This window comes from Zonotrichia albicollis, chromosome 1 (genome assembly GCF_047830755.1).
Source record: "Zonotrichia albicollis isolate bZonAlb1 chromosome 1, bZonAlb1.hap1, whole genome shotgun sequence".
Lineage (NCBI taxonomy): Eukaryota > Metazoa > Chordata > Aves > Passeriformes > Passerellidae > Zonotrichia > Zonotrichia albicollis.
Window position 1 is genome coordinate 43,960,241 of NC_133819.1, and position 11,792 is coordinate 43,972,032.

Here is an 11,792-nt window from a genome sequence, read left to right on the forward strand (position 1 = left end):
TGAAAGTATGTTCTGGCAACCGGAAGACTGCAGTCTCTCTCATCAATATCCTGTGGTAGGAAGCAGAGCACAGGTGTTTCAAATCATGGAGAAACCACAAGGTGAAGTGCTTGGTGTGAGGTACAATCTTTAATGCTTGCTGGTATCTCAAGTGCATTAGAAAACAGTCTTTGCAGTCATGAGGGCTAAACTTCTTTTTGAAAGTTTCTGCTCTGCACAAAGAAAGCAAGCAGAAATGAGAAGAGAGACCTAACTCCCCAGGGCAGTTTCCAAGATCAAACAAAGCTGACTTTTTCTATGTTTTTTAAAGATCTCTTAAGGTCCTTTTAAAGACCTTTGAGGCCCTTAATGAATTGAAAGGGAAAACCAGGCTATAAAACATCTTTTCAATGTATTTATAAACAGTAAAATGTGTCTATTCTCAAGCAAAGTAAATAAAGCCATGAAATACGTAGCTCAGACCTGTCAAAAACATACTGCCTTTGAATCAGAAATAGTATTTCCCACTACATCTTCAAAATAATTTTAAAATTCTGTCTGGCAATGAGACTAGTCTTCAAAACAGTAACCTTACCTAGCTTTAAACTGTTAAATGTCAGAGCTGAGCTTATGTTCACAATGGAACTAAATGATGAACAGCACCAATTGAATGACCTTTATTGAGTAAACAATTTGTTGCAGTCTCTGGTGAAGCCTCTCCATCGACATGCCTTTAGATTAGAGGATACGTTAGAATAAACAGTACTGATAGCTAACAGTAAAGAAAACATTCAAAATACTGCATTACTTCCCCATCCTCCCTAAAGCCTGTCACTTCATTCTCATGTACCTGCTAAAGAAATGCCCAAGGCTGCTTGAAACATTCATAGATTTCTTTGAAAATTAAGCTGCATGGAAAGGAAATTGAGAGCAAGGGCAACCTTCTTCCTGCTTGTGGGTTAAGGACCATCTTGTGTCAGGAAGTCAGGCAGTAATGAGCTTTTCTTTTTCCCTACAACACTTGAATAGCTTGGAAATTAACTGGGCACAAGTGAAGTACCTTTGCCTTGAGGTGTTGTGGCAGTGTTTCCTCAGGGAATCAGGCATACCAGGGTGGGACATTCGTATCTAGTAAATATAAATTCATGTGCTAGGTTTCTGAACCAACATCTCCAAAGTCCTTCTGCTGGCAATGTTGCAATGCCTTTTTGGAACTGCATTCCAGAGTCCATTCCCTGCAGAATGTGCTATGAAAATAAGGCCATGTCTCCGTTCTCTTCTTGTTGCAGTTTAGTGCATGGTATTAACACAGAGTAATGTCACCGAATTACAGAATATGCTGAGTTGGAAGGAAACCACAAGGATCATTGAGTCCATGTCCTGGCTCTTCACAGGACCATCCCCAAGAGTCATACCTTGTGCCTGAGAGGATTGTCCAAATGCTTCTTGAACTCTGTCAAGCTTGGTGTTTTGGCCACTACCCTGGGGAGCCTGTTCCAGTACCCAACCACCGTCTGGGTGAAGAACCTTTTCTAATGTTTAAGCTAAACCTCCCCTGAATCAGCTTTAGGCCATTCCCTTGAGTCCTGTCACTGATCAACAGAGAGAAGAGATCAGTGCCTGTTCTTCCTCCTCCCCTCATGAAGAAGTTGTAACTGCAGTGAGGTCTCCCCTGGGTCTCCACTTCAGGCTGAACAAACCAAGTGACTTCAGTCACTCCTCACCAGGCTTCCCTTCCAGACCCTTTATATTCCTTTTTGCCTTCCTCTGGACACTCTCTAATAATGTCTTTACATTGTGGCTCCCAAACCTGCCACCAGCACTCGAGGTGAGGCCACCACAGTGCAGAGCAGGGCAGGACAGTCTCCTCCCTTGCCTGGCTGGAGATGCTGTCCCTGATGCTCCTCAGGACACACTTGGTCCTCCTGGCTGCCAGGGCACTGCTGACTCACATTCAACTTGTCATCGACCAGGACCTACCCTGGAGAGGATACTGCAGTGTTTGGATACATCTTTTCAAAGGCCAATGTGTGCCTTTGGTTAGCATGAAATGTAGAATGGAGTTTAAGTGATTATGGTTTGTTTTTCTGAGCATAGGCAAATACATGTTCCATATGAAGTGTCTCCTTAGGCACCAGGCACTTTCAGAAGAGTGTGAAAGCAGAATACCAGCCTAAGGATGCAGCTCACAGACAAATGTTGAGAGCACAGATGGGTTGCAGTGCCTGAAGCCCACAGGGAATGAGCAACGGAGCTGAGCATGTGTTTTCTTCTGTGATGGTTGGGTAGAGACTGTGTTTGATTGTGGGTTCTGATTTTGTATTTCAGTGCAGTCATGAATTTACAAGAGGTTCAAGAAGATACCTATTCAGTTAGTCACACTGTAGGGAAATTTTGCTGAATGTATGAGTATCTTGCTCTCTTACAGCATAGTTGTCATTGGAGGAGAAGAATTTGAGTCTTCTTTTGTCAGTTTTTTAAAACAAATTGGTGAAAAACAAGTGTAGTAAGGAATTGGGTCAGTGCAAAAAAGTTCCCTCCCCAATTCTCTGCTAATTAATGAGGAATTGACTTAAATCTGTGATAAATTCAACTAAGAAAATAATCAATTAGTCTTCCTGTGTGGTAAATAATTTATTTGTCAACTTGAAACCTATCAGTTAGTTTATCAGGAAAGGACAATTGTTCTGTGCATGTTCATGCTTCTGATATTAATTCAGCTGTTTATCTCCTTTTATATGTTTGCTCCTCATTAGTTGTCACATACATAATTTATGATCTAGTTTTTCAAAGCATAGATTTCTGTACATTGGTTCCTGTGCATCTTCTTGTAAAGTTTTGCTGTGGAAAACTTAAAAACTAAGAGGATCATATATTATTAATTATAAACTTGTTCAGAGTGACTGAAAGAACCAGCCTTTATCCCCTGCAAACTGATATTGTCTCTTTGCAGGGTTCCAGCTACATGGAAAGGACATGAAACTGTTAGACTGGTTTTTCCAGTAAGTGATACATGTATTTTTGGTTACCTGAGACATCTAAAGTTCATATAAAACAAGTTGTGGAGAATTTGGAGTATTTGGTTGGGTGCTTGGCAGTGTTCAAGGTCATGTGGCTGGGTGACCTGCAAGAGCTCTTGGAACAGCTGAGGTATTACAGTAGGAGAAAAGGATGGGAAGAGTAGGAGGCTGCAGGGGAGCAAAGGTGGAAGCAGGAGCCTGCCCCAGGGCAACACGTTTGGATGTAAGTGGGGAGGTGAGAAGTGGAAATTAACAGAGCTACAAGCAGCTACACTTCCATATGGTTAAACAGCTGTGTGCTTGCTGCTCTCAGAAACATGTTTTCCTATTAGCTTGGAGCTGATTCATTCAGGGGCACACTCCAGACCATAGCATAATGAGGCAGAGCCTTGCTTTCTATCTGGGTTATGATATTTAATTAAATACCAGGTAAAATATTAAAAAGATCTCTAGGTGACTTAGAAATCTAACTTACTTTTTCATCAGTTTTCTTAGAACAATGCTACATTGGTCTTAAACTCTGTTTGTACCAGTGTAAAAATGGGGCTTAAATACTAGTGTCTAATGTACAGGCATAATTGTTTATTTTAAAGAATCTTAGTGTTTGTTAGGAAATGTAGAAAATGAGAAATACTATTGTTGCACTTTTCCTTTAAATCACTTGGGCTGGATTGTGAGAATGAAGAGTGAGCAGTGATGTTGCCAGAACAAAGTGAGAATTTTACTAAAAATGTAAAGGAGAAATGAAAGGTGAAAGAAATTGAGTGCCCTGAAGAATTATTTTTCTTATTACATGATTCTTTCCTAGACCCATAACACCTAGATTATTCTATTCTTATCTTTTTTATCTTATAAGTCTGCATTATAATTTCCTCAGACTGTGGAACCTTGCATTTTAAACCATCACTAATGTCCGTTGTAAATACCATGTTTGCATTGATGAAAGAAATTATTTTTGGGGGGAGCTAATCTTTTTCTTCAATCCCTCTTGCTTAACTTTGTTATAATCCTTTAGGTAAGTATTTTAAGTAATACATATTAAAGAGAACTAAAATATGGAGTAAATGGAAGGTATTCCTAAATATTTTAGGAAGGTAACAAAATCTTAAATGCAGTTGAGATATTTGCTGACACTTCTTTGTGACAAAATATACTGTATAACAAAGCTATAAAGAATTGTAAGATTACATAATATTTGGATTTGAGTTGTTCTTCTGAGATTTTGGTTCTGAGATAAAATATATCCACTTCAGATGTAGTTTCAACAACTCTTGTTTTTCTCCATTTGTAAGTAGTGCAAATATTACTGAAGCATCTGTGTACAGACATAGGTAAGAGTCACTCATCCATGTCTTCTCTGCAAAGCTGCTGCACTTAACAGGGCTGCCAATCCACAACCTTCACTCTTTACATCTTCCTTCTTCTTCCTGTAGAAGTAATTCCTGCAGACCCAAGCTAGCCCAAAATCATTGAAGACAGAACAGAACCCAAACAGTTCTGTAAATGACATGTCACCTTGAGGTGAGGCTTTGACAGGAAAGGACTTTCTACAGTTTGTGTTTCTACTTCTGCAGAGAAAAGCTCAGCCTGGATGTAGATAACTCTCTTACATATTCTGTGGGCTGGATGAAAATTGTAGTATAGTATCACGCATGGCACCATTTTCATTACATTTCATAATTTTGTAGAAAACCACCTACTTTATTTGTCTTTTTATTTAAAGAAAGACTGTGTTAAACTACTTGAATTGTGATAGCTCAATGTCCATATTGCTTATTCCTATTTTGACTCAAACACCCTCAACTTTATGGAAAAATATGTGCTGCATTCCATTTTTAAACTACCTATTCATGAAGTCCCATATCCAAAAGAACCTGACTCTTAATGAAGTGACTCCCAAGTGTTCCACTCAAATGCATGCTCACTTTGCAAGCAAATGTGTGTTTCTGAACAAAACAGATGAAAACTTAAAGCTGCTTGGGAAAAACTCTAGAATTTTTCACAAAAACATAAAGAATTGCTAGCAACATCACTGAATATAATAAAAGATGTAAACAAAGAACTGTTTTTCCTTAAAAACAGAAGTTAAAAACTCTCTCCTAAGAAAACCTTCAAAAAGAAAAAGTAGGATTATTTCAATTGCACAGTTCATGCAATAAATATTCTAAAGAAAGTGTAATCCCGTCTTAATGCATCTTCTTTAACTTGACTGTACAAGGTTGTGTTTGAAACCAAAAACCTATTCAGGAATTTTAATATCTTTTTGAATACTCTGGAAGAAGAGTGAGATTCTACAAAGGAGACTTTGGACCAGTTATTTTAAGTTTTCCAAAAAGAGATTTTGCAATTTTCGTACATCAGTGGGGTGATTTTTTTGTGTTTGCAGAAGCTCAGTCTTTTCATATGTCTTTCTTTTTTTCATAATTTTGAACACATAGGGTTATAAATCTCTTTTGGAGTGACTAATGATAAAATTCTTGCAAACACAAATGTAAATACATCAGAACTCTATTTTCTAGGGTGGCAATTCTGCATCACTCTGAATTTTTCAGTCAGCATTAGATTTCTTTTAGTCAATTAATTTCCTTCAACTACAGTGTTAAACTGGATTCAAGGACTGGATGAACATTTTCCTTTTTTTTAAATCTCAGTGTCAGGTGACATGATTGTAAATTCTTTTCTTTTTGTGAATACAGGGTCTTGAAAAGGGGAGGGATTGGGAAGGCAGCATGGGCATGGAATTTAGAAACCACCAAATGAAGGCAGAGGAAAAAATGGCATGAAAGAAGTAAAGTATAAAATAAATTAGATAAAGAAGAATATTGGTCAGCATTCAGTTTCAGCAAGTCAGAAGAATGTATCTGACAGACCACAGAAGCAAGACCAAGGGGCAGAATTGATTGAAAAAGAATTCGCTACATTGCACATTTTCATCAGAACCACGCTTTGCACTTAGTTGCCCAAGCCTTCAACTTCTCAGGTGCACTGGTTCCATCAAATGGAGCTGAATTGATCCCATCTTTCTTTTGCCTGATACCAATCAAAAGACGAGAAAATGAAGAAATTGCTAGGGCCCAGCAGGTTATGAAATGCATTTTGAATAATGCAGCTACTTCTACAATGCCAAATTAAATTTATCAGCTTAGTTACTATGCCAATTAGCTATAAATAGATCTTGTCATTAGATAACACAACAGCTGTATATTTAATATGATTTACTTTGCTTGTTCTGATGGCAAACACTGCTACATCATAGTGCCAGATTGATTTTTATAAAGGGATTTCTAGCTGATATAAAATATCATCATTCCACTAACTTAAATCCATCCAAGTCTCAGTTTAGGTTAGGTGTTTGGCCAAAGTATTTGATAGCTGATGCCAAGAAGTGTAACAGTAATGCAGCAGGAAAACAAAAAAAGGGACTGATGAGAGATCTTCATTTTACAAAAAGCTTATCTGATTTCTGAATGAAAAAGTTATGAATTATAGGTGCAAGCTCCCTTCTTACTGAGCAGCTCATTTACTTTTATGTATGCTGACCACAGAGTCCTGTAAACAGAACACATGACTGCATACCTTAATTTACCAAAGGAAAAAAACTTTCACATACTCATTTGCTTTGCTTTACATCAAGGAATGGCAATGAATTTAATTGTCCAGTGAATGAGAACAACAATTTGCTGTCTTCTTTTGTAGTATTGATAATTTACAATGTTCAATTTCTCTGTTTCCCATCCTATAGTAAAAGAGATGTATTAATTTAATAGAGATACATTATTTGAACTTATTATTTTGGATCCATGTTGACTTGTTTTTTCTCCAAGTTTCTTGTAAAATGGAATCTGGTGTTTGTATGGTTTCTAGATAGTATCAAAAGGCTTTTGATTATTTGTACAGCAGTTAGATATGAATTTCTCCAGACATTTCTGAGGCTAAAACCAAATCCTCCTTGGAGAGGATCTATGAATTATCACTGATCATAAAAGAATTAACAGACTGAAATTAGTTAAACTGCTACAAAGTATATCAGACTTGCAATGAGTGCCTTGGGTTACTATATTGGCTAAGAAGAATGGCATAAGGTCCTAAAATTGCATGAACAGTGACAGCTTTTCTTTACTGATGAAGTAGATAAAAATGCAGTTTACTGATTTGCATTGACTCTTAAAATTTGGTAGTCCTGCAGAGTGAAGAGCTAGCAGTTTAAAAAAAGCAAACCCAAGCCCAAAATCCCACGTATGTTTGAGGTTTCCTCTTTACAAATTGAGGATTAATTGTGTTTGACTACAGTCAAGTTCACTGTGATTTTTAAACCTTTCTAATTTAACTTAAAGGGATATTGAAACATTTCCATAGATTCTAATTTATATTTATGTTTAGCCATATCAGAGTTTTGACTGTTGCATTTTTCCCCTGCTGATTTTATGCCTTTTGAAAACTGTTTCCCTTCATCATCTATATGGAACAAAACCAATCTCTGGGGCTGATTGTCATGGTACTTTATTTCTGTATTTTTAAACTGTGTGAAAAGAAAGAGTCCAGCTACATAAAGCTTTCCAGAGCAAAGTCACTCAGTGAACATGTTCAATAGTAAGCATTTAACAGAAGGTACAAGGGCACTGTAATATTTTGGGCTTATATGGGCTCATAACTCCCCAGCAGGCAGAAACAGTTGAAGCATAGACTGTTCATTGTGTCTAAAATGAAACATATGCAGTAAGCCTTTGAAGGAAAAAGGTCTAATTTTACTGTTTTTTAATGTCAGCCAAGAAGAACCCAACCTAATGTTTTAGACAGCTGTTGCCTCCTTAAATGGCATACATCAGTGGATAATGCAAAATTAAAAGCAGTTTTGTTTAAAGGCAAAATCAAAGAAAGCTGTGCCCTATGAACTGCTCTGCAGCCCTCTGTATGTTCTAAGATACAATGATCTTTGCTGATGCTATCTTCAAATGGAAAAGTGAATTTGAGTGGTTCACAAAACATCAAATTTGTAGTGTTGTTTATCAGAAGATGTTGAAAGACTTTGAGGCATCTTCAGTTTGACTTTGCTGTGAAAGTTGTGGCACTGTATGGAGAAAAATGTGAATGCCAGATAATGTTGATTGAAATAAAAATTCTGAAGCATTCCATCATGCTAAATCTTTTTGCACATTTTTAAAATATTGTGCTGCATGTACTGAAGCTATGATATTTCACTACACAGTATTTTAGTTAATATAGTATAATTTAATACTTAAATAAACAGTGTAATTTAATACTTAAAATAGTATTTTCCAAATATGAAAAAGGCCACCATGTTATATATGTCTCCTTGATTTGAAGTATATCTCCTTGACATGAAGTATTTTAATAAAGTACCTTTTTAATTAAATAAAGAAGAAATATCAACTTTAAAATATTTTAAAATTCTGAGTTATTTTTGATAGTGGTATAAATTAGATGGAGTAGCAACTATTTCATTGTAGTGCCTTCAGTTTTCTTAAAAATAATTTGACTTCAGGAGGGAGCCTCAATACATGTAGAGCACAGGATAGAGAGAAAATAAAAACTTTTCACTGCCTTTCCAGTCAAGTGATGCTCATGCAAAGTTTGTTCAGCATCCCTATGGAATTCCAGCAGTGAGGACTTGACCCTCGACTGGGTAGCTCAGATTTCTGTATCTATGAAGAATCTTTTTAAGTCATTGGTATACACCTGAGTGATTTTTTATCACAGTTTATCGTCTGTTCTATTTGTTTTAGAAGACCACAAGTATCTAACTATAAATCAAGGCTTAATATGATTCACAAAGATAAGGGAAGCTAAAGAAAAGGTTGATACCATAAAATTGCCCTTTTAACAAAATAAGGTCAGTGTTAAACAGAGTTTTTAATCTTGTTTCAGTAAATAATGAAATGAAAACAATGCTGTTCTTGATTTCAGGTTCACCATTCACACAATATGGCTTTTTGTCCTTGCAGAGAGGGAAGAAATCATTCTTATCATACTGTCTCTTCATCATGATAAGTGGGCAATTGCACCTGCAGGCAGATGAAATCTACCAGCTGTAACTGGTAAGACCTGAATTGCCCCTCTCTTCTTTGAAGGAAGGCATTGAGCACTTTGCCATATGCCTACCAAAATGGTTTCTTTTGGCTTTACTGTGCTCAGGTAGTTCAGCCAGGTGTCTTGCTTATCTGTGCTTGCTTTTTATGGCCTTATGAAAAAGATCTTCAAATAGCATAAATAACTCATCAGTGAACTACAATATCTAAACTTAAAGAAACATTGAATTACCTTTGTTCAACACCATAACTTGTAGATGGTAATTATTTGCAAAGGGGAGATGAAGAGTCTATAGCTTCCCCACTTAGAAAGGAGCATTTAAGAAATTACTTGCCTTATGTTTATTGTATGATATTAAATGCTAGGAAAAGCAACTATAGATTTTTCAGATCCACATCCTCAGATAGAAAAGTATGTTTGAGAAACTAGGTTCTAATAGCAAGGGTGTTGTTATGCTATGGGTCTCATTTTGTTGAGAACTGTGCACACAGAAAGGTTGTGCTTTAGCCTATAAATTAAATCTTAAATACAAATCTACATATTATAAAATGTGTGTAAATGAAGACCAAAAAGGGAGAACAGTGGGTTGGTTTTGCTCAATCTGATAGCCCATTGTGTTAGCACACCAGTACAGCAAAGAGAGGTGTAAGGAAAATAACAGGGCAGCTATGCAGGTGTTAAGGTTAACATATGCCCAAGTATCATAGACAAGAGGAAGGAAAGCATAAATTATGTGGCTGTTTGCTTTCTTGCCTGTTCATTTAGTAAGGCTAAAATGAATTTGGCATTGCCAGATAACCATGTTAGCAAATTTGTTTGATAGAGATACATGTACACACACTGAAAATGCATACCAGCCTTTTCTGATTTCTTTTTATAAGAGAGCTAGTGAAAGGATGCAAACAAACAGCAGTTAAAATATGAACTAGGAAAATCACTTTTTCAGCATCTTTCTGGATATGTATGAGCAGAGCCAGTTTGCACTGGTCCGGACCAACAGAAAGGAGCTTGCAGTACTGAAAGGTAAGGAGATGCAGATCCTATGGTTTAATAGCATGTACAGAATCTTAGAGGTGGAGTGGAAGTTTCTAACTTCATTGAGATTCAGATACAATGTGGGTGTGAGGATTTTAGAGAGAAGTCTAACTCCAAAGTATGATCAGCTGCTGTAATGAATACTGATGAGAGAGATTTGGTGATTGGCAAAGGAAACAGAAGGGAGAGATTAAGAGAAAATGTGAGAATGTCTTACTTTTACTCATATTGATGAATCGGTGAAACAGGAGACAGTTGAGTCTTTCAGTTTAACTCATATTAATGAATCTTACTGGGTGAGTACATGGTTGTCCAATATATTCTTAAACAAGCTCCAAAGTTGTGGCTTCTGCAACTTATCTACTTCTGCTACTTACCTATATTTTATTGATTCAGTACTGTTATCACTAAAATATTGTTTCTAATGCCTAATCTGAATTGATTCTGCTGCAGGTTGTGTGTCTCCTTCAGCCTTTTTTTGCCATATTAACTATCTTTCATACTGCTCATGCAACAATAACATAGTCACTTCATTTAATTGTTCGGTCACTGATGGAGGTAGGATTTTGAGCTAGGTATATATTGGATTGGTTCTTACTGACTGAGGTTCAGTTTCAGTGTATATTCACATTTCTTCCTTCCCTTCTGCGGGCCAAGAACACTGCCATTTCCTGTAGGATCATTGAATCAAGGAAAGGATAAAAATTTATGGAACTTTTGGATGACCTCCCTGGTTCAAACCGTAGTTCAAAACAATGTCAACCAAGATCAGGTTGCTAACAGCTTTGTCCAGTCTTTAATATCTCAAAGAATGGAGATGTTGCAGCCTCTTTGAACATCTTTTAGTAGTTGACTGCCTTCATGGGAACAATTTTTTTTGTCTATATGCTCCTATGAAGTCATTGGAGACCAAGATGTATCTACTTCAGTGCTCTCCAGTAGTTGCTTTCTATTATTAGAACCAAATATTGAGGAATATTTGTGCACAGCTCTTTTCGACCAATGCATTTCAATAGTTGACTAGACAAAACATATTCCTTCCCCAAGAGATATCTGAACAAGCTAACATCCTTCATTCCCACCACTCAAGTTTGTTTTGAATTATTTTGCAAAAGGCCTGCAGAAATTTTGGTTTATCAGACTTTGATGATTTGGCTTCATGAGTTACCTTTCTGAAACAGATCCCCCCCTTTTTTTTTTCCTTTTTCCTGTTCTTATGCTTTCAAAGAGTTCATCCACATTTCAGGCTTCAGAGCAAATTCTTCATGTGCAAGCTAAGGTCACTGCCTCTCTGCTCTGTCGTATCTTCCTGAAACATACTGGATTAAATGTGAGGCAAGTTATACATTTGCTTCTCTTATTTCCCATGCCTGGTTATCTGCCACCTGATTTCTACCACCTTGTGTTTTTTTTCTTTAGTATACAGACATCTAAGTTTATCAGTGACAATTAGCAACAATTCTTCCTTTTGTCCTTCTCATTTCATCTTCAGCCATTTGCTCAGATAATCTTTCTTTGGCCCATAATATTGGATTCCTATTAGTAAAACTGGATTACAATCAAATTTTGAAAATTGAAAAAAAGCAACACTTTTCTCACAGTATTGTGTAGAAAACAAACTGTTTCCATGGAGTGGGTTTTCTTCTGAAATGACCTGTATGCACATCAAGTGCTGACTCTGTAATGTAAAGAAAGATTACAAAAGAATTT